Source organism: Hordeum vulgare, chromosome 6H (genome assembly GCF_904849725.1).
Source record: "Hordeum vulgare subsp. vulgare chromosome 6H, MorexV3_pseudomolecules_assembly, whole genome shotgun sequence".
Classification (NCBI taxonomy): domain Eukaryota; kingdom Viridiplantae; phylum Streptophyta; class Magnoliopsida; order Poales; family Poaceae; genus Hordeum; species Hordeum vulgare.
In genome coordinates, this window is record NC_058523.1 from 455,891,740 (window position 1) to 455,913,063 (window position 21,324).

Below are 21,324 nucleotides of genomic sequence, written 5' to 3' on the forward strand. Positions count from 1 at the left end.
GAGTAATAGTAGTAGATGCAGAAAGTATCGGTCTACTTGTCTCGGACGTGATGCATATATGTATGATCATTGCCTTAGATATCGTCATGACTTTGCACAATTTTATCAATTGCTCGACAGTAATTTGTTCACCCACCGTAATACTTGCTATTTTGAGAGAAGCCTCTAGTGAACACTATGGCCCCCAGGGTCTACTCGACACCATATTTTTAGCCTTACACTTTTTACTTCGTTGCACTTTCTGCCTTCAGATCTCACTTTGCAAACAAACTTGAAGGGATTGACAACCCCTTTACAGCGTTGGGTGCAAGCTCTTTTGTGTTTGTGCAGGTACTCTGGACTTGACGAGATTCTCCTACTGGATTGATACCTCGGTTCTCAAACTGAGGGAAATACTTACTGCTCCTGTGCTGCATCACCCTTTCCTCTTCAAGGGAAAAACCAACGCAAGCTCAAGAGACAACAGAAGGATCTCTGGCACCACTGCCGGGGAAGGAATTTTGTTGATGTAGCACCAGACTTTATGAGGACTTTTACTACTTGGTGGAGAACGCAGGCCTTACCGCCTTCGTTGAAGATAAGTGTCCAAAATACCTCCTCCTCACTAATATTTTTGTGAAAAGCTTTAACTTCTATCCAAGGAAGAGTCCTCCTATGGTTGAGTTCAAGTTATATGATATCCCCCAGCGCATGTCACTTCGGGATTTTTGCAATGTTTGCAAATTACCTGATGTTGGGGATATTCATCAACCTCGTCCACGGGACTTGGAGGCTTTCATAGATACTATTGGTGTAGGAGAGGAGAGAGGAGTGCCTTGCGCTAGAGCTGCTAACATACATTTTCCCGTGCTTCGGTACTTCTCATTATTCGTGGGAAAATGTTTGATTGGCTTGGGAAAGCTGGGGCCCTTAGCTCCCCAGATCTTGCGGTTTTGCGCGAAGCCCTTTATAATGATAAAACTTATAGCTTGGGCGCTATAGTGGCTCAATGGTTGAACACGAACCATTCTAAAGGCGTTGTTTATGTAGGTATCTATGCTACCCGTCTTGCTAGACATTTTGATATACCTATTAGACTGCACGAGGAAGAGGAGATTCTTCTTCCTGAGAGGTATCTAGATTATGATAGCACGGTTCGCCATGACTTTCTTGATAAAGATATAAATAAGAGGATGATTTATAACCTGGTATTCAGTCAGGGTACTCATGAGACTATTACTTTGCCTACTCCTTCTTTGTTCAATCTTCATCTAGGCAGGTACATTATTATGCCCTCGGACATCTACGCATATTGGGGCATAGCACCACCACAGGCGCCCGTGCCCGAGCTACCAGTCGAGTACCAGACAACAGTTTATCAGTGGGACCAGAGGAGCTCACACAGCAGTGGCACCCTCAGTACACTCCGGAGTAACCTGAAGACGGTTATTTCCCTCCTTGGGCGTAGACCAACTTAGGCCAAAAGCCTAAGCTTGGGGGAGTACGTGTTTCTCAGTGACTTTATATTCATGCTCACACTTTCACTTTGATAGTCGGTGTTCACACCTTGCCACTGTATCATCCATGCTAGTTTATTTCTTTTTCTCGTTTTCTTCTCGTGTGTTTGTCTAGTTTGAGAAAACCCAAAAGATTTCTCGTTCTTCTTTTGCTTGTTGGGAGCTTTCCCGTGTAAATAGTTTTCTTTTTATTTGGGTCAAGGTAGAAGACCATGGTTACAATGTTTAGTGGCTCTCGCATGCATATTTGTTTATCTATCAAAGAGCCATATTACTTTGTCTTCTCCTTTGTGTTTGCTTGTAGATTCCAGCTTAGTCCAATGCACGAGCACTCTTATTATTGTTCACATCATTCGGTCATGCAAGTGGCTTGACTTGGCTCATGTTTACGCATGTAGTTGAAACAAAATCAACATAGCCTCTATGATATTCATGTTCATGGTGATTTATGCCCTACTCATGCTTGCACTCAATGTTGGTTAATCTCAATGCATATTGATGACTGTTGTCGCTCTCTAGTTGGTTGCTTCCCAGTCTTTTGCTAGCCTTCACTTGTACTAAGCGGGAATACTGCTTGTGCATCCACTTCCATAAACCCAAAGTTGTTCCATATGAGTCCACCATACCTACCTATACGCGGTATCTACTTGTCGTTCCAAGTAAATTTGCATGTGCCACTCTCTAAACCTTCAAGTAATAATCTATTTTGCATGCCTGAACCGCTCATGTGGTGACAAGGGGCGATCAGTATCTTCCATGCTAGGCGTGTTATCCTCGATACGTGTTTATTCACTCTCATTCATGAGAAAGGGGTCGGTAATTGGAATGCCCAGTTCCATGCTCAAATCGAAAAGATAATTGCAAACAAAACTCCCCCTGGATTGTTGTTGGAATGGACGGCACCCGAGTATTCAGCTAGTCGTGGAGTGTGATTGATCGGTGGTGGGGGAGTCAAACTTTACTTTTCTGTTTGGGAACCGCCTATAGTATGTGTAGCATGGAAGATGGTGAAAACTCTTGGTCATTGCGTTGACAATGAAAGCATGCCACCCAAAATTATTTATCTCTATCTTCAAAGCTTGAGCTCTGGCACCTCTGCAAATCAATGCTTCCCTCTGCGAAGGGCCTATCTATTTATGTTTCTGTTGAGTCATCCTCTTCGTATAAAAGCACCAATTAGAGAGCACCTCTGTCATTTCTATGATTTTCTTTTAATTGTTATTGAGTATGACTATGACTGGATCTTCTTTGCCATGAATTACAATGTTCAGTAAGCCCTTGGTCTTTGAAGGTGCTCTGCATTTATGTTTTGCAGTCTCAGAAAGAGCTAGCGAGATACCATCTGTTCATATTGCTTGATGATTGTTTTGATTGAAGTGTTGACGTTTGAAACTTATTATTATTGCTCGCTAGCTGATTATGCCATTGATATGAGTTCCTCTTGAGACCTAAATGGCATTGCTTATGTGGTTAGCTTATGATCTTGCTGAAAATCTGAATATGAGTTAGATATAGTTGCAACAACAAGATCAAACAGAGTTCGTAAAAGTTTTTCTTTTGTCTCTTTCAGTTTGTCAACTGAATTGCTTGAGGACAAGCAAAGCTTTAAGCTTGGGGGAGTTAATACGTCTCTGTCGTATCTACTTTTCCAAACTCTTATGCCCTTGTTTTGGACTCTAATTTGCATGATTTGAATGGAACTAACCCGGACTAACGCTGTTATCAGCACAATTGCCATGGTGTTGTTTTTGCGCAGAAATAAAAGTTCTCGGAATGACCTGTAAATTTACGAGGATTTTTTGTGGAATATATAAAGAATACTAGCGCAAGAATCAACCGGAGGAGTGGAGCGAGGAGCTCACAAGCCCACCAGGCGCGCCCCCTGGCCGCGCCTAGCAGGCTTGTGGGGCCCTCAGGGCTCCGCCGCCTCCAACTCCAGCTCTATTTAGTCCCTTTCGTCCGGAAAAAAAATCAAGGAGAAGAGTTTATAGCGTTTTACGATATGGAGGCGCCGCCACCACCTGTTCTTCCTCTGGAGGGCAGATCTGGAGTCCGTTCTGGGCTCCGGAGAGGGGAGATCGTCGCCATCGTCATCACCAACCTTCCTTCATCGCCAAATCCATGATGCTCTTCACCGTTCGTGAGTAATCTCATCATAAGCTTGCTTGACGGTGATGGGTTGGATGAGATCTATCATGTAATCGAGTTAGTTTTGATGGGGATTGATCCCTAGTATCCACTATGTTCTGAGATTGATGTTGCTACTACTTTGCCATGCTTAATGCTTGTCACTAGGGCCTAAGTGCCATGATTTCAGATCTGAACCTATTATGTTCTCGTCAATATATGTGTGTTCTTGATCCTATCTTGCAAGTTGTAGTCACCTACTATGTGTTATGACCCGGCAACCCCGGAGTGACAATAGCCGGAACCACTCCCGGAGATGACCATAGTATGAGGAGTTCATGTATTCACTAAGTGTTAATGCTTTGTTCCAGTTCTCTATTAAAAGGAGAACCTTAATATCCCTTAGCTTCCATTAGGACCCCGCAGCCACGGGAGGGATGGACAATAGATGTCATGCAAGTTATTTTCCCTAAGCATGTATGACTACATATAGAATACATGCCTACATTATATTGACGAACTGGATCTAGTTACATATCTCCCCGTGTTATAACTGTTGCATGATGAATGTCATCCGGCATAATTATCTATCACCGATCCAATGCCTATGAGTTTTTCCTACTGGTCCTTGCTACGTTACTTTGCCGCTATTGCTGTCGCTGCTGCTACTGTTACTCTGTCGCTAATGTTGTCACTGCTGCTACTGTTACTCTGTCGCTACTTGATGTCTACTACGCAACCTTTTCCTTGTAGACGTTGTTGGGCCTGCAAGTGCAGAGGTTTGTAGGACAGTAGCAATTTTCCCTCAAGTGGGTGACCTAAGGTTTATCAATCCGCGAGAGGCATTGGATGAAGATGGTCTCTCTCAAGCAACCCTGCAACCAAATAACAAAGAGTCTCTTGTGTCCCCAACACACCTAATACAATGGTAAGTTGCATAGGTGCACTAGTTCGGCGAAGAGATGGTGAAACAAGTGCAATATGGATGGTAGATATAGGTTTTTGTAATCTGAAATAACAAAAACAGCAAGGTAACTAGTAACAAAAGTGAGCACGAACGGTATTGCAATGCATGGAAACAAGGCCTAGGGTTCATACTTTCACTAGTGAAGTTCTCTCAACAATGATAACATAATTGGATCATATAACTAGCCCTCAATATGCAACAAAGAGTCACTCCAAAGTCACTAATAGCGGGGAACAAACGAAGAGATTATTGTCGGGTATGAAACCACCACAAAGTTATTCTTTCTGATCGATCTATTCAAGAGTCCGTAGTAAAATAGCACGAAGCTATTCTTTCCATTCAATCTTTCATAGAGTTCGTACTAGAATAACACCTTAAGATACTTATCAACCAAGACCCTAATATCACCTAGATACTCCATTGTCACCTCAAGTATCCGTGGCTATGATTATATGATATGCATCACACAATCTCAGAATCATCTATTCAACCAACACATAGAACTTCAAAGAGTGCCCCAAAGTTTCTACCGGAGAGTCAAAACGTGTGCCAACCCCTATGCATAGGTTCCCAATGTCATGAACCCGCAAGTTGATCACCAAAACATACATCGAGTACTCACATGACTCAAACGTGTGCCAACCCATATGCATAGGTTCCAAATGTCACAAACCCGCAAGTTGATCACAGCAGATAGACACGTGCAAGACATACATCAAGTGTTCTCAAAGACTCAATCCGATAAGATAACTCCAAAGGGGAAACTGAATTCATTACAAGAGGGAGAGGGGGAAGAACATCATAAGATCCAACTATAGTAGCAAAGCCCATGGTACATCGAGATCAAGACATCTCAAGAACACGAGAGAGAGAGATCAAACACATAGCTACTGGTACATACCCTCAGCCCCGAGGGAGAACTACTCCCTCCTCGTCATGGAGATCGTCGGGATGATGAAGATGGCCACCGAAGATGGATTCCCCCTTCGGCAGCGTGCCGGAATGGGCTCCAGATTGGTTTTTGGTGGCTACAAAGGCTTGCGGCGGCGGAACTCCCGATCTAGGTTTCTTTTTGGGGGTTTCTGAATTTTTAGGAATTTATGGCGATGGAATTACGTCAGTTGGGCCCACGAGGAGGTCACAAGCCTGCCCTGCGCCACCTAGGGGGGTGGTGGTGGCGTCAGGGCTTGTGAGTCCCTCGTGGATCTTCTAGCCTTCTACCAAAGCTTCGGGGGTCTCTTTTGGTCCAAAAAAATCATCGTAAAGTTTCATTCCATTTGGACTCCGTCTGAAAATGGGCCAAAAACACGGAAAAAAACAGAAACTGGCACTTGGCACTGAGTTAATAGGTTAGTCCCAAAAAAGATATAAAATAGCATATTCATGCATATAAAACATCCAAAGTTGACAAGATAATAGCATGGAACCATCAAAAATTATAGATACGTTAGAGACGTATCACTACTGTTGTCACTGCTGCTACTATTACCGTTGCTACTGTTGCTATCACACCACTTTGCTACTGATACTTTGCTGCAGATACTAAGCCTTTCAGGTGTGGTTGAATTGACAACTCAACTGCTAATACTCGAGAATATTCTTTGGCTTCCCCTTGTGTCGAATCAACAAATTTGGGTTGAATACTCTACCCTCAAAAACTGTTGCGATCCCCTATACTTGTGGGTTATCAGGGATGCTGATACATCTCCAACATATCAATAATTTATGAAGTATTCGTGTCATTTTTGCCTATGTTTACAATACTTTTATATGGTTTTGATGCACTTTAAATGATTTATTTAGAACTAACCCGGACTGACACTATTTGTAGCGGAATTTCCATGGTGTTGTTTTTGTGCAAAAAATGGAAGTTCTATGAATCGCCCGAAACTTTTTTGTAATTTTCTTTGGAGGAAATAAGCAATATTGGAGCGAAGAACCACCGAAGGGGAGCCACCTATGGGCCACAAGCCAATAGGGTGCCCCCCTAGGTTGCGCCATGATGGCTTGTGGGTCCCACATGGCTCCGTTTGGCGCGATTCAATGCTGAAAATCATATATATACGAGAAACCCCAAAAATAAAGAGAGAACTTCCGCTCGACTGCTGTAACTCTCTATATCGATGAAAAACTCATCTGAAGCCTTTCCAGTACCCTTCCGGAGAGGGAAAATCATCTCTGGTGGCCATCTTCATCATCCCGGCAAAGGTCGTGACTAGAAGGGAGTAGTTCACCCTCGGGGTTGAGGGTATGTACCGATAGCTATGCGTTCAATATCTCTATCTCTCTCTCTCTCTCTCGTGTTCTTGAGATCGCATGATCTTGATGTATCATGAGCCTTGTTAATCTAGTTGGATCATATGATGTTATTTCCTTGCTACCTTCTTGTGATGAATTCAATGTTTCCCTTTAAGACCTCGTTATGTTGGATTGAGTATTTTAGTTTGGAAACACTTGATGCATGTCTTACATGCGGATACCCCTAGTGACATTGGGGTATTCAAGTGATTCACTTGATATATGTTATGGCATCAACTTGCGAATTCCGATGACCTTGGGGATCTATGCATAGGCGTCGATTGCACGTTTTCATACTATGTTCTCCGATAGAAATCTTGGGGTTCTCCATGAAATCCTTTGTGTTGGATTGAATATGATAGATCTGAAATTGTTTGATGCATCTCACGTAATTTACCCATGGATACTTGAAGTGACATTGGATTATCTAGGTGACATTAGGGTTGATTAATTTGTATCACGGGTGTTATTCTAGTACGAACTCTAGGGTTGTTTGTGACACTTATAGGAATAGCTCAAAAGATTGATCAGAAAGAATAACTTTGACGTGGTTCTACTACCTACACCAATTTCATCTTATTGTTCTCAGCTAGATAGGAACTTTGGAGTGATCCTTTGTTGCACAATGAGGGATGATCATATGATTCTATTATGTTAGCATTTTTGAGAGATTGCACTAGTGAAAGTATGAACCCTAGGCCTTATTACCAAGAATTTATACAACATTTTGCTCACTGTTTTACACTTGCTACCTTCCTATTTTTATATTTTCATATTACAAAAACCTAAATCTACTATCCATACTACACTTGTATCACCATCTCTTTGCCGAACTAGTGCACCTATACAATTTGCCATTGTATTGGGTTTGTTGGGACACAAGAGATTTTTTGTATTTGATTGCAGGGTTGTTTGACAGAGACCCTATTCATCCTACACCTCCTATGGATTGATAAACCGTAGGTCATCCACTTGAGGAAAAATAGCTACTGTCCTACAAAACTCTATGCTTGGAGGCCCAACATAGTCTACTAGAATAAAGTTGTGTAGAGGATATCACGACGTTGACGCAAAAGCCGAGCGGCTGGGGATTGCCGGCAGCCTCCTCCTCCTACCTTCGGCACGCGATGGTGAAGCGGGTGATGGCCCCGGCGGCTGACGATGGGGTGGCGGCCAAGGCGGACGAAGGTGTGGTGGCGGCTAAGGTGTCCGCTAGTGGGGTAGTGACAATGTAGGCCGATGATGGGGTGGTGGCCATGGTGGTCGCTGCCAGCAACTGCCTTCGGGAAACGGTGGTAGATCATGTGGTGGGTGGCATACGCACACCCAACAAGGACGCCATGCGCACACTTTCAAGGACTCTCCCGCGGAAGGGGTGCACCCTCCCAGTAGGAGTTGTCCTCTGGCGGAGTGGCGGGTCGACGACGATGGACGGGTGCCATTGGTGATTCGGCGAGATGCAAATTAGAGAAGCTTCAGGGAGAGAGGGAATGAATGCGGTGTGAAGATGCCAGACGCGAGGGTTTATAAAGTAGGCTGCCAAGCATTGGGGTTGTGGGATTTCGGCGAGTCAAGTGGGAAGCTTGTGCGGGAACAGGAAGGCCAAAAGAAATGCCTACATGCTCCCGAAGCATTCACTAGAATCCTCGGAGGCAACATGGTGACAAGACGGGGCGGAGGAGGGAGAAATGACAAGTACACAAACGGTAAATAATAAGAAAACAGTCCGCATTTTATTACATAACGAACGGTCGCTCTATACGCATCGTCGCGAATTACTCTATGCATGAGGCGGTCTGTTGAGGCGGCTGTGGCGTGCTCTATGCACGTCCGTGCATGCACGCTCTGCTAGTGTCCCTCCACGTTTGGGGCGCCATATGCACGTGGTTGCGCCGCACCCAGCGCTGCCATGCAGTTATACGTGCGCCACCATGCAGTTAAGCATTGCAAAAAATGACATGCGGTCGTGTCAAAATTCCAGGCCGTTCAGCGCCCACCCATTTATTCCCGTGGACTTTTACCTTCATCTCTTCCACCTTTCGATCGCGCCACACAACACAATAAGCACACCCACGATGAAAAATAATAGAGAGAGGATGCACATCTCTTCATCGCTTCAAACTTCCCACGCAGATCCAATGGCAGCTACCGGCGCCGAGCGACAGTTTGCCATTATTGTCAAAGTGGAAACTGATACGTCCATTTTGCATCATGCTTTTATGTTGATATTTATCGCTTTATGGGCTGTTATTACACTTCACGGTACAATACTTATGCCTTTTCTCTCTTATTTTGCAAGGTTTACAGGAAGAGGGAGAATGCCGGCAGTTGGAATTCTGGCCTGACAAAGGAGCAAGTTTGAGATACCTATTCTGCGCAACTCCAAAAGCCGTGAAAATCAACGAGGATTTATTTTGGAATTTATAAAAATACCGTGCTGAAGAAGTACCAGAGGGGAGCCACCAGGAGGCCACAAGCCTGCAAGGCGTGGCCTACCCCCCTGGTCGCCCCTAGGGGGCTTGTGGGCTCCCAGTTGGCCCTCTGCCCCCCCCTCTTTTGCTATAAGGAGGGTTTTGTTTTAGAAAAAATCAAGAGGAGGCTTTTGGGAGGAATCACCACCTCCACGAGATGGAACTTGAGCAGAACCAATCTAGAGCTCTGGCAGGGTCGTCCTGTCGGGGAAACTTCCCTCCCGGAGGGGAAAATCATCGCCATCGTCATCACCAACACTCCTCTCACCGGAGGGGACTCGTCACCATCAACATCTTCATCAGCACCATCTCATCTCCAAACCCTAGTTCATCTCTTGTAACCAATCTCCATCTCGCGACTCCGATTGGTACTTGTAAGGTTGCTAGTAGTGTTAATTACTCTTTGTAGTTGATGCTAGTTGGATTACTCGGTGGAATATTACATGTTCAGATCCTTGATGCTACTCAATACCTCTCTGGTCATGAACATAATTATGCTTTGTGAGTAGTTACTTTTGTTCCTGAGGACATGGGATAAGTCTTGCTATAAGTAGTCATGTGAATTTGGTATTCGTTCCATATTTTGATGTGTTGTATATTGTTTTTCCTCTAGTGGTGTTATGTGAACGTCGACTACATAACACTTCACCATTATTTGGGCCTAGATGAAGGCATTGGGAAGTAGTAAGTAGATGATGGGTTTCTAGAGTGACAGAAGCTTAAACCCTAGTTTATGCGTTGCTTCGTAGGGGGCTGATTTGGATCCGCTAGTTTAATGCTATGGTTAGACTTTGTCTTAATTCTTCTTTCGTAGTTGCGGATGCTTGCGAGAGGGGTTAATCATAAGTGGGATGTTTGTCCAAGTAAGGGCAGCACCCAAGCACCAGTCCACCCACATATCAAACTATCAAAGTAGCGAACGCGAATCATATGAACATGATGAAAACTAGATTGACAGAAATTCCCGTGTGTCCTCGGAAGCGCTTTACCTCCTATAAGAGTTTGTCCAGGCTTGTCCCTTGCTACAAAAGGGATTGGGACACTTTTCTGCACCGTTGTTACTGTTGTTACTTGCTACTTACTACGAATCATCTTACCACACAACTTTCTGTTACCGATAATTTCAGTGTTTGCAGAGAATACCTTGCTGAAAACCACTTGTCAGATCCTTCTGCTCCTCGTTGGGTTCGAAACTCTTACTTATCGAAAGTACTACGATAAATCCCCTACACTTGTGGGTCATCAAGACTTTTTTCGGTCGCCGTTGCCGGGCAGTGAAGCGCCTTTGGTAAGTGGAATTTGGTAAGGAAATATTTATATAGTGTGCTGAAATTTATTGTCACTTGTCACTATGGAAACTAATCCTTTGAGGAGCTTGTTCGGGGTATCTTCACCCCAAACGGAAGCACAAGGAGTTGCTCCTCAACCTGCTGCACCTACTGAAAATATTTGCTGTGAATTTCCTTCGGGTGTGCTTGAGAAACTGCTGGCTAATCCTTTTACAGGAGATGGAACATCACGTCCCGACTTGCATCTAATATATGTAGATGAAGTTTGTGGTTTATTTAAGCTTGCAGGTTTGCCCGAGGATGAGGTCCAGAAGATGGTCTTTCCCTTATATTTGAGGGATAAAGCATTGACATGGTATAGGCTATGTGATGATACTGGATCATGGAACTACAACAGGTTGAAATTGGAATTTCATCAAAAGTTTTATCCTATGAATCTAGTACATCGTGATCGGAATTATATTTATAATTTTTGGCCTCGTGACAGAGAAAGCATCGCTCAAGCTTGGAGGAGGCTCAAATCAATGTTATATTCATTCCCCAACCATGAGCTCTCGAGAGAAATTATCATTCAGAACTTCTATGCTCGGCTTTCTCATGATGATCGGTTCTTTTATGAAGAGAGATATTGACTTCAGAAGGAATCTATTGCAAAGAATTAAATGCAACTCTGAAGATGGGAGTTTGATGAAGGTAAGGAGTCAGGTATGAATTTCAAGTTTGATTGCGTTAAATCCTTTGTCGAAACAAATACTTTTTGTGATTTTAGCGCTAAATATGGACTTGACTCTGAGATAGTAGCCTCATTGTGTGAATCATTTGCTGGTCATATTGATCTCCCTAAAGAAAAGTGGTTTAAATATCATCCTCCCTTAGAAGTCAAGGTAGTTAAACCCAATCCAGTTGAAGAGAAAGTCATCGCTTATAATGATCCTATTGTTCCTAGTGCTTACATTGAGAAACCACCTTTCCCTGTTAGGACAAAGGATCATTCTAAAGTTTCAACTGTGATACGTAGGGGATACATTAGAACACCTACACCCCCTAAGCAAATTTTAGTTGAACCTAGCATTGCTATTATCAAAGATCTCCTGTCCGACAATGTTGATGGACATGATATTCACTTCTGTGAAGATGCTGCTAGAATTGCTAAACCTCATGCTAGAGACAAACATAGGCATGTTGTTGGCACACCTATTGTTTCTGTTAAGATAGGAGATCATTGTTATCATGGTTTATGTGATGTGGGTGCTAGTGTTAGTGCAATACCTCAATCATTATATGATGAAATTAAATACGAGATTGCACCTGTTGAGATGGAACCTATTCATGTCACTATTCAGCTTGCCAATAGAGACAATATCTTCCCTTTGGGTATTGTTAGAGATGTTGAAGTCTTGTGTGGTAAAATGAAGTATCCTGCTGATTTTATCGTTCTTGCTACCACACAAGATAGCTTTTGTCCCATCATATTTGGCAGACCCTTCCTCAATATTGTCAATGCTCATATTGTTTGTGAGAAGCAAATTGTCATTGTTGGCTTTGAAGGTGTGTCACATGAGTTCAATTTCTCCAAGTTTGGTAGACAACCTCATGAAAAAGAGTTGCCTAGTAAGGATGAAATTATTTCCCTAGATTCTATTGTCGTGCCTCCTACTGATCCTTTAGATCAATACTTGCTTGAGCATGAAAATGATATGCATATGGATGAAAGGAATGAGATAGATAGAGTTATCTTTGAACAACATCCTATCCTTAAGAATAATTTTCCTGTTGAACTGCTTGGAGATCCACCCCCACCAAAGGCTGATCATGTGTTCGAGCTTAAACAGTTGCCTGATACTCTTAAGTATGCTTATCTTGATGAAAAAGAGATATATCATGTTATGATTAGTGCTAGCCTCTCAGAGCATGAAGAAAAGAAGTTACTAAAAACTCTGAGGAAGCACCGTGCTGCTATTGGATATACCCTTGATGATCTTAAGGGCATTAGTCCCACTCTATGCCAGCTAAAGATTAAAACCGATCCTGATTCCAAGCCAGTCGCCGATCATCAACGGAGATTAAATCCTAAGATGAAAGAGGTAGTAAGAAAAGAAACACTAAAGCTCCTGGAAGCAGGTATTATCTATCCTGTTGCTCATAGTGATTGGGTAAGTCTGGTGCATTGCGTCCCTAAGAAGGGAGGTATTACCATTGTCCCTAATGATAAGGATGAATTGATCCCACACAGGATTATTACTGGCTATAGGATGGTGATCGATTTTAGGAAATTTAATAAGGCCACTAGGAAAGATCATTACCCTTTGCCTTTTATCGACCAAATGCTAGAAAGACTGTCTAAACAGACACACTTCTGCTTTCTAGATGGTTATTCTGGTTTCTCCCAAATACCTGTTGCACAATCTGATCAGGAGAAAACCACTTTCACCTGCCCTTTCGGTACCTTTGCTTACAGACGTATGCCTTTTGGCTTATGTAATGCACCTGCTACCTTTCAAAGATGTATGATGGCTATATTCTCTGACTTTTGTGAAAAGATTGTTGAGGTTTTCATGGATGACTTCTCCGTTTACGGGTCTTCTTTCGATCATTGCCTCAGCAACCTTGATCGAGTCTTGCAGAGATGTAAAGATACCAACCTTGTCTTGAATTGGGAGAAGTGCCACTTTATGGTTAATGAAGGCATCGTCTTAGGACATAAAATTTTTGAAAGAGGTATTGAAGTCGATAAGGCTAAAGTTGATGCGATCGAGAAAATGCCATGCCCCACATATATCAAAGGTATAAGAAGTTTCCTTGGTCATGCTGGTTTCTATAGAAGGTTCATTAAGGACTTCTCTAAGATTTCTAGGACTCTTACCAATCTCTTGCAAAAGGATATTCCTTTTGTTTTTGACGATGATTGTGAGGAAGCCTTCGAAATACTTAAAAAGGCCTTGAGAACTGCGCCTATTGTTCAACCACCTGATTGGAACTTACCTTTTGAAATTATGTGTGATGCTAGTGATTATGCTGTTGGTATTTTTCTAGGACAAAGAGTTGATAAGAAGTTGAATGTTATTCACTATGCTAGTAAAACTCTAGACAGTGCCCAAAGAATCTATGCTACTACTAAAAAGGAATTTTTAGCAGACGTGTTTGCATGTGAAAAGTTCAGATCTTACATAGTTGATTCCAAAGTCACTATTCACACTGATCACGCTGCTATTAAGTACCTCATGGAAAAGAAAGACGCTAAACCTAGACTTATCAGATGGGTTCTCTTGCTACAAGAATTTGATTTGCATGTTGTTGATAGGAAGGGTGTTGAGAACCCCGTAGCAGATAACTTGTCTAGGTTGGAGAATGTTCTTGATGACCCACAACCTGTTGATGATAGCTTTCCTAATGAGCAATTGAATGTCATCAATACTTCACGTAGTACACCGTGGTATGCTGATTATGCAAACTATATCGTTGCCAAATATATACCACCTAGTTTCACATACTAGCAAAAGAAGAAATTCTTGTTTGCTTTGAGACATTACTTCTCGGATGATCCTCACCTTTATAAGGAAGGAGTAGATGGTGTTATTAGACGTTGTGTACCTGAACATGAACAGGGACATATCCTACAGAAGTGTCGCTCCAAGGCCTACGGAGGACACCATGCGGGAGATAGAACTGCACACAAGGTACTGCAATCAGGTTTCTATTGGCCCACTCTCTTCAAGGATGCCCGTAAGTTTGTCTTGTCTTGTGATGAATGTCAAAGAATAGGTAATATCAGTAAACGTCAGGAAATGCCTATGAATTATTCACTTGTCATCGAACCATTTGATGTTTAGGGCTTTGATTATATGGGACCATTTCCAAAATCCAACGGGTATACTCATATCCTAGTTGATGTTGATTACGTTACTGAGTGGGTAGAAGCTATCCCAACTAGTAGTGATGATCACAACACTTCTATTGGGATGCTTAAAGAATTTATTTTCCCTAGATTTGGAGTCCCTAGATATCTAATGACTGATGGTGGTTCACATTTTATTCATGGTGCTTTCCGTAAAATGCTTGCTAAGTATGATGTCAACCATAGAATTGCATCTCCCTATCATCCTCAGTCCAGTGGTCAAGTAGAGCTAAGTAATAGAGATATTAAACTAATTCTGCAAAAGACTGTCAATAGGTCTAGAAAGAATTGGTCTAAGAAGCTTGACGATGCATTGTGGGCTTATAGAACTTCCTATAAGAATCCCATGGACATGTCTCCATACAAAATGGTTTACGGCAAAGCACGTCATTTACCTCTTGAGCTAGAGCATAAGGCTTATTGGGCAATCAAAGAGCTCAACTTTGATTTCAAACTTGCTGGTGAGAAGAGGTTATTTGATATTAGCTCGCTTGATGAATGGAGAGCTCAGGCATATGAAAATGCCAAGTTGTTCAAAGAAAAGGTTAAGAGGTGGCATGATAAAAGGATACAAAAACGTGAGTTCAATGTAGGTGCTATGTCTTGTTATATAATTCTCGTTTAAGATTTTTTGCAGCCAAGCTTATCTCTAAATGGGAAGGTCCTTACATTGTTGAGGAAGTATATCGTTCCAGTGCCATCAAGATCAACACACGGAAGGTAATTTTCCGAGAGTGGTAAATGGGCAGAGAATCAAGCATTATATCTCAGGTACTCCCATAAATATTGAAAGCAATATTATCAATAACATAACTCCGGAGGAGTACATAAGGGATATTTATCAGCCTGTTTCAGACTCCGAAAACGAAGAGGTATGTGATTCGGTAAGTAAAACGACTCCAAAACTTTTCCAGTAGGAATTTTTCTTTGTTTTGGAAATTTTTTTTAAAATAGAAAAATTTGAAGTAGTCCGGAAAGTGCGCAAGGAGGCGACAAGCATGCCAGGCGCGGGCCACCCCTGGCCGCGCCTGGGGGCTTGTGACCACCTCGTGTGCCGCCCGGACTCCGTTTTCTTGCGGAGTACTCCTTCTGGTCGGAAAAAATCATTATATATTCTCCCAAAAGGTCTGACCCTCGTATCACGCATTTTTCCTCTGTTTTTGTTTTGAGCTGTTGTGCAGACAGATCTAGATCGCTATGGCATCCCCAAAATCTCCGAAGGACAAGATCTTCGAGAAGGTCATCAATCCCTACCTCGTGGGAGTGTTGCAACACCCTCAATCTATCGAGATGCGTGAGGGGGTATTGCACATCCGTGATGTTGAGGGGCCCAAGAAGACCGGAAGTGTGGAGGCGAGGCTCAAAGCAATGGAGCAACAAGTCTTCAAGTGCCAAGGGATGGTGGAACGCAAACTCAACACCAACCTCATGATGATCACGGAGTTCACCAACAAGCACAGGATCGGTGTCAATGACATCGGGAAGCACCTCTCCAGGCTCTATGACAGAATTGATCACCTCCAAGCCCAGATCTATGACCTTCAGAACCAAAACTGTGAGTATGAGTATAGATTTAAATCAATACGGTTGGATGCAGATTTGAGGATTCCAGAGACTCGATCATCTTTCCATGATGGAATACTTATGCGTTGGAAGACGGAGGATCAAACCCTGGTTGCAACAACTCCACCACCATCAACTCCAAAGGAAGACAACTAAGCACGGGTATAGGCAATCCCCTTGGTTTATGCCAAGCTTGGGGGAGTTGCCCCGGTATCGTATCACCATCACATCTTTTGCCTTTACCTTTTCTTAGTTCGATCCTTTTTGGTTTTATCTTTCTCTAGTAGGATAAAGTTCTTAGTGTTTTAGGCTTGAGTTTTGCTTTGTGTCACCCCCGATGTATTCGAGTTCGTGAGTCTTATAATAAAGAGTGTTTTATTTAGGGGCCTTGCTTCATGCCATGATCAAAAGAATGATGAAAGAACAAAAGCATGAAAGATCATGTAATGATCTTATGGGAAGTGATGGCTTCACATATAAAAAGAATGTTGATTGAAACTTGTCGTGGGTGGACAAACGTAGACCTTGGTCATTGATGCAATTAATAGGAAGTAATAAAGAAAGAGAGGTTCATATATAAATATATCATCTTGGACACCATCTATGACTGTGAACACTCACTAAACTATTGCATGCTTAGAAGTAGATGTTGGACAAGGAGGACAACATAATGAATTATGTTTGCTTGGTTCCGAACAATGTTATATGACTAGAGATCCCTTAGCATGTGACGCTTGCTTCCAACTCATAGTAGCCAAAACTTCCGCACTAGGTAGAGATACTACTTGTGCATCCACAAACCTTCAACCCCAGTTTTACCATGAGAGTCCACCCAACGTACCTATGGATTGAATAAGATCCCTCAAGTAAGTTGTCATCGGTGCAAGCAATAAAAATTGCTCCCTAAATATGTATGATCTATTAGTGTGTGGAAAATAAGCTTTGTACGAACCTGTGATGAGGAAGACATAAAAGCGACAGACTGCATAATAAAGTTCTTTATCACAGGAGGCAATATAAAGTGACGTTCCTTCACACTAAGAGGTCACACATCCAAACCTCAAAAACGCATGAAAACTTCCGCTTCTCTCTGCGAAGGGCCTATCTTGTGCTTTTACTTTTTGCCCTTGAAAGAGTCATGGTGATCTACACCAATTCCTTATTTCACCTTTATCTTGGCTAATGTCATATGCTAGGGAAAGATCTATATTCATATGTCAACTTGGAAGTAAGTACTCATGAATTATTATTGTTGACATTACCCTCGAGGTAAATAGTTGGGAGGCGAAACTATAAGCCCCTATCTTTCTCTGTGTCCGACTGAAACTTTGATCTCATGAGTACCACGTGAGTTGTAGCAATTGTAGAAGACAAAAGGATGATTGAGTATCTGGATTTTCTTTACAAGCTCTTATTTGACTCTTTCTGATGTTATGATAAATTGCAATTGCTTCAATGACTATAGGCTATTGGTTGTTAATTCTCAATAAGGTTCTTGATCCATACTTTACTTTGTGAAGGAGTTATCACTTTAGCATAAGAGATGATATGATGATATTGATGTTCTAATTATGATCATGATGCCTGCATGTCCATATCTTGTTTTGTCGACACCTCTCTCTCTAAACATGTGGGCATATTTATTGATCTCGGCTTTCGCTTGAGGACAAGCGAGGTCTAAGCTTGGGGGAGTTGATACGTCCATTTTGCATCATGCTTTTATGTTGATATTTATCGCTTTATGGGCTGTTATTACACTTCACGGTACAATACTTATGCATTTTCTCTCTTATTTTGCAAGGTTTACACGAAGAGGGAGAATGCCGGCAGCTGGAATTCTGGCCTGAAAAAGGAGCAAGTTTAAGATACCTATTCTGCGCAACTCCAAAAGCCTTGAAAATCAACGAGGATTTATTTTGGAATTTATAAAAAATACCGGGCGGAAGAAGTACCAGAGGGGAGCCACCAGGAGGCCACAAGCCTGCTAGGCGCGGCCTACCCCCTGGTCGCGCCTAGGGGGCTTGTGGGCTCCCAGTTGGCCCTCTGGCCCCCCTCTTTTGCTATAAGGAGGGTTTGGTTCCATAAAAAATCAAGAGGAGGCTTTCGGGAGGAATCTCCACCACCATGAGGCGGAACTTGAGCAGAACCAATCTAGAGCTCCGGCAGGGTCGTCCTGCCGGGGAAACTTCCCTCCCGGAGGGGGAAATTATCGCCATCGTCATCACCAACACTCCTCTCACCGGAGGGGACTCGTCACCATCAACATCTTCATCATCACCATCTCATCTCCAAACCCTAGTTCATCTCTTGTAACCAATCTCCGTCTCACGACTCCGATTGGTACTTGTAAGGTTGCTTGTAGTGTTAATTACTCTTTGTAGTTGATGCTAGTTGGATTACTCGGTGGAAGATTATATGTTCAGATCCTTGATGATATTCAATACCTCTCTGGTCATGAACATAATTATGCTTTGTGAGTAGTTACTTTTGTTCCTGAGGACATGGGATAAGTCTTGCTATAAGTAGTCATGTGAATTTGGTATTCGTTCGATATTTTGATGTGTTGTATGTTGTTTTTCCTCTAGTGGTGTTATGTGAACATCGACTACATAACACTTCACCATTATTTGGGCCTATAGGAAGGCATTGGGAAGTAGTAAGTAGATGATGGGTTGCTAGAGTGACAGAAGCTTAAACCCTAGTTTATGCGTTGCTTCGTAAGTGGCTAATTTGGATCCACTAGTTTAATGCTATGGTTAGACTTTGTCTTAATTCTTCTTTCATAGTTGTGGATGCTTGTGAGATGGTAAGTGGTATGTTTGTACAAGTAAGGGCAGGACCCAAGCACCAGTCCACCCACATATCAAACTATCAGAGTAGAGAACGTGAATCATATGAACATGATGAAAACTAGCTTGACAAAAATTCCCGTGTGTCCTCGGGAGCGCTTTACCTCCCATAAGAGTTTGTCCAGGCTTGTCCCTTGCTACAAAAGGGATTGGGCCACTTTGCTGCACCGTTATTACCGTTGTTACTTGCTACTTGCTATGAATCATCTTACCACACAACTTTCTATTACCGATAATTTCAGTGTTTGCAGAGAATACCTTGCTGACCACTTGTCAGATCCTTCTGCTCCTCGTTGGGTTCGACAATATTACTTATCGAAAGGAGTATGATAGATCCCCTACACTTGTGGATCATCAGAAACCCACATCAGGAAGACGGACTTCTCAGTGGTGTACACGAACGACCCGGTCGTTGTGGAGAACTCCATCAACATGTTGGAGCAGCTGATTACTAAGGACGACAAGTACAAAGTGGTCGGCTTCGACCTCGAGTACACCGGTGGTCATGCCGGGCATGATCAGATGTTTGGCGACGCCCAGTTGTGCGTGTGCCATCACGTGCTCGTCTACCACTACTGCCTGGCCACAAGGCCTTGCAAGCATTTCACCAGGTTTGTCGACAGCCCCAAGTACAGGTTCGCAATGGTGGACACCACCAACAATCTCTAGGTGCTCAAGACTTTAGGCTTGTCTTGCCAGAATCTTATCAACATCCAATGTCAGTACAGGGTCTAGGGCAGCAAGAATAAGAAGCAGTAGGACTCCCTAGTTGACCTCACAACAGCTATCATCGACCCCTGCTACAGAGACATGAAGGCTGAGCGCGTCAAGGACAAGTCTGACTGGCACCAGGCCTGGGTGAACGAACTGGATGAAGAACACATCAAGTATGTGGCCAAGGGTGCGTACACAAGCTACGAGATGTACAGGAGGAACGTTGACATGAGTAAGTGCGTCCTTCCTCTAGACAGCGAGGGATAGTCACAATCAGAGCAGTGGCGGCAACCGTTGTCAGAAGAACAATATGATTTGATGATCGTCTACTTCTTGTAAATTTATATTGCATAATGTACATGTGTTGTGCAGTCACTTATGCAATTGGATGTTAAAGTTGGTTATGCAAAATTAATGTTGGGGTGTTCTATAGTCAGGGCATAGATGTTGTGCAAACAGAGAAAATCACATCTTATGCAATTGTTTAGCAGCAACCGTCTATCCACAACACACACAACTTGTCTGTATGAATCATTTGTGTTATTATTGGTCTTCCCACCCAATTCTGATGAATGAACCATTTGCCTGGTATCACACACAACTTTTTAAGGTAACTCATTTGTGTTCTAGATGGACCAACGCAAACAGTTTGTCTGAGTGAACTATATGTCGTACTTCGCACACATACGTATTTTGTGAACCATTTTTTATTATGTTGTCTAATCGCAAACAGTTCGTAAGCACCAACTGTATGACCTGTATCACACACGCTAGTATCATCTCAAACGTGCCTGATGGACCAGTCATCTCACACGGTTTTCTTTATTGACAACGGAGCAAATAACTATACCGTTTGTGATGGCTCGATCGCACACGGTTTGGTCAAAGGGTCTTTGATTGTTGTGTTGTCTTTGGACCTTCCTGAAGTAGTAATATCAAGCATGGATAGATTGATCTTATTTATTTCAACACACATGAGAAACTTGTGGATATTTTCATGAATCCATTGGATGGAGCAATATTTAGGAATTAAAGCATGAGCTAAATATCATTGGTTTGAGCAATGTGGCTTGAAGTAATGCACATCCCACTGCATTCATCATTTTATCTTGTTTTAGATGTAGGCATGGACTCCGCCGGTACTTAAGCCATGGGCCAAAAGGGTATCTATTTTCACCCCTTGTGCCCATGTGTTCTTCCTACCATAGCCGTCGGAAGCCGCCCCCATTGCCCTGGAGTGCACTACGGCCATCTGAATCTGTCGGTTCTTCCTTGGACATGCTTCATAGAGGCTATCTCCTCTCCGATATCTTCCCACGGATGCCGGTAATGCCGCATGCATCTCTTGTTTGGCCTCGTGCTTTGAATCCTTCATTCTAGGGCATTATGTGGTATCCCATGTTTTTGGCTAAACATTTGGATGGAAGAGATCCCCTTATATGCTTCTTTATTTGCATGGAGTTAGAAAGTAAAATAGTTCACTTCTATTTAGTAGTTAGTCAATTTTTGACTACTCGACATGTCAAACTACCTCCACTCCGATACCGCCGCTCCCTATGGGCAGTACTACTGGCCTAGCGATACTACCGGTACTACTGAACCTATGGGCATTCTTTTTCTTTCTCTCTATGATGCATGTATTATTCCATCTCTGT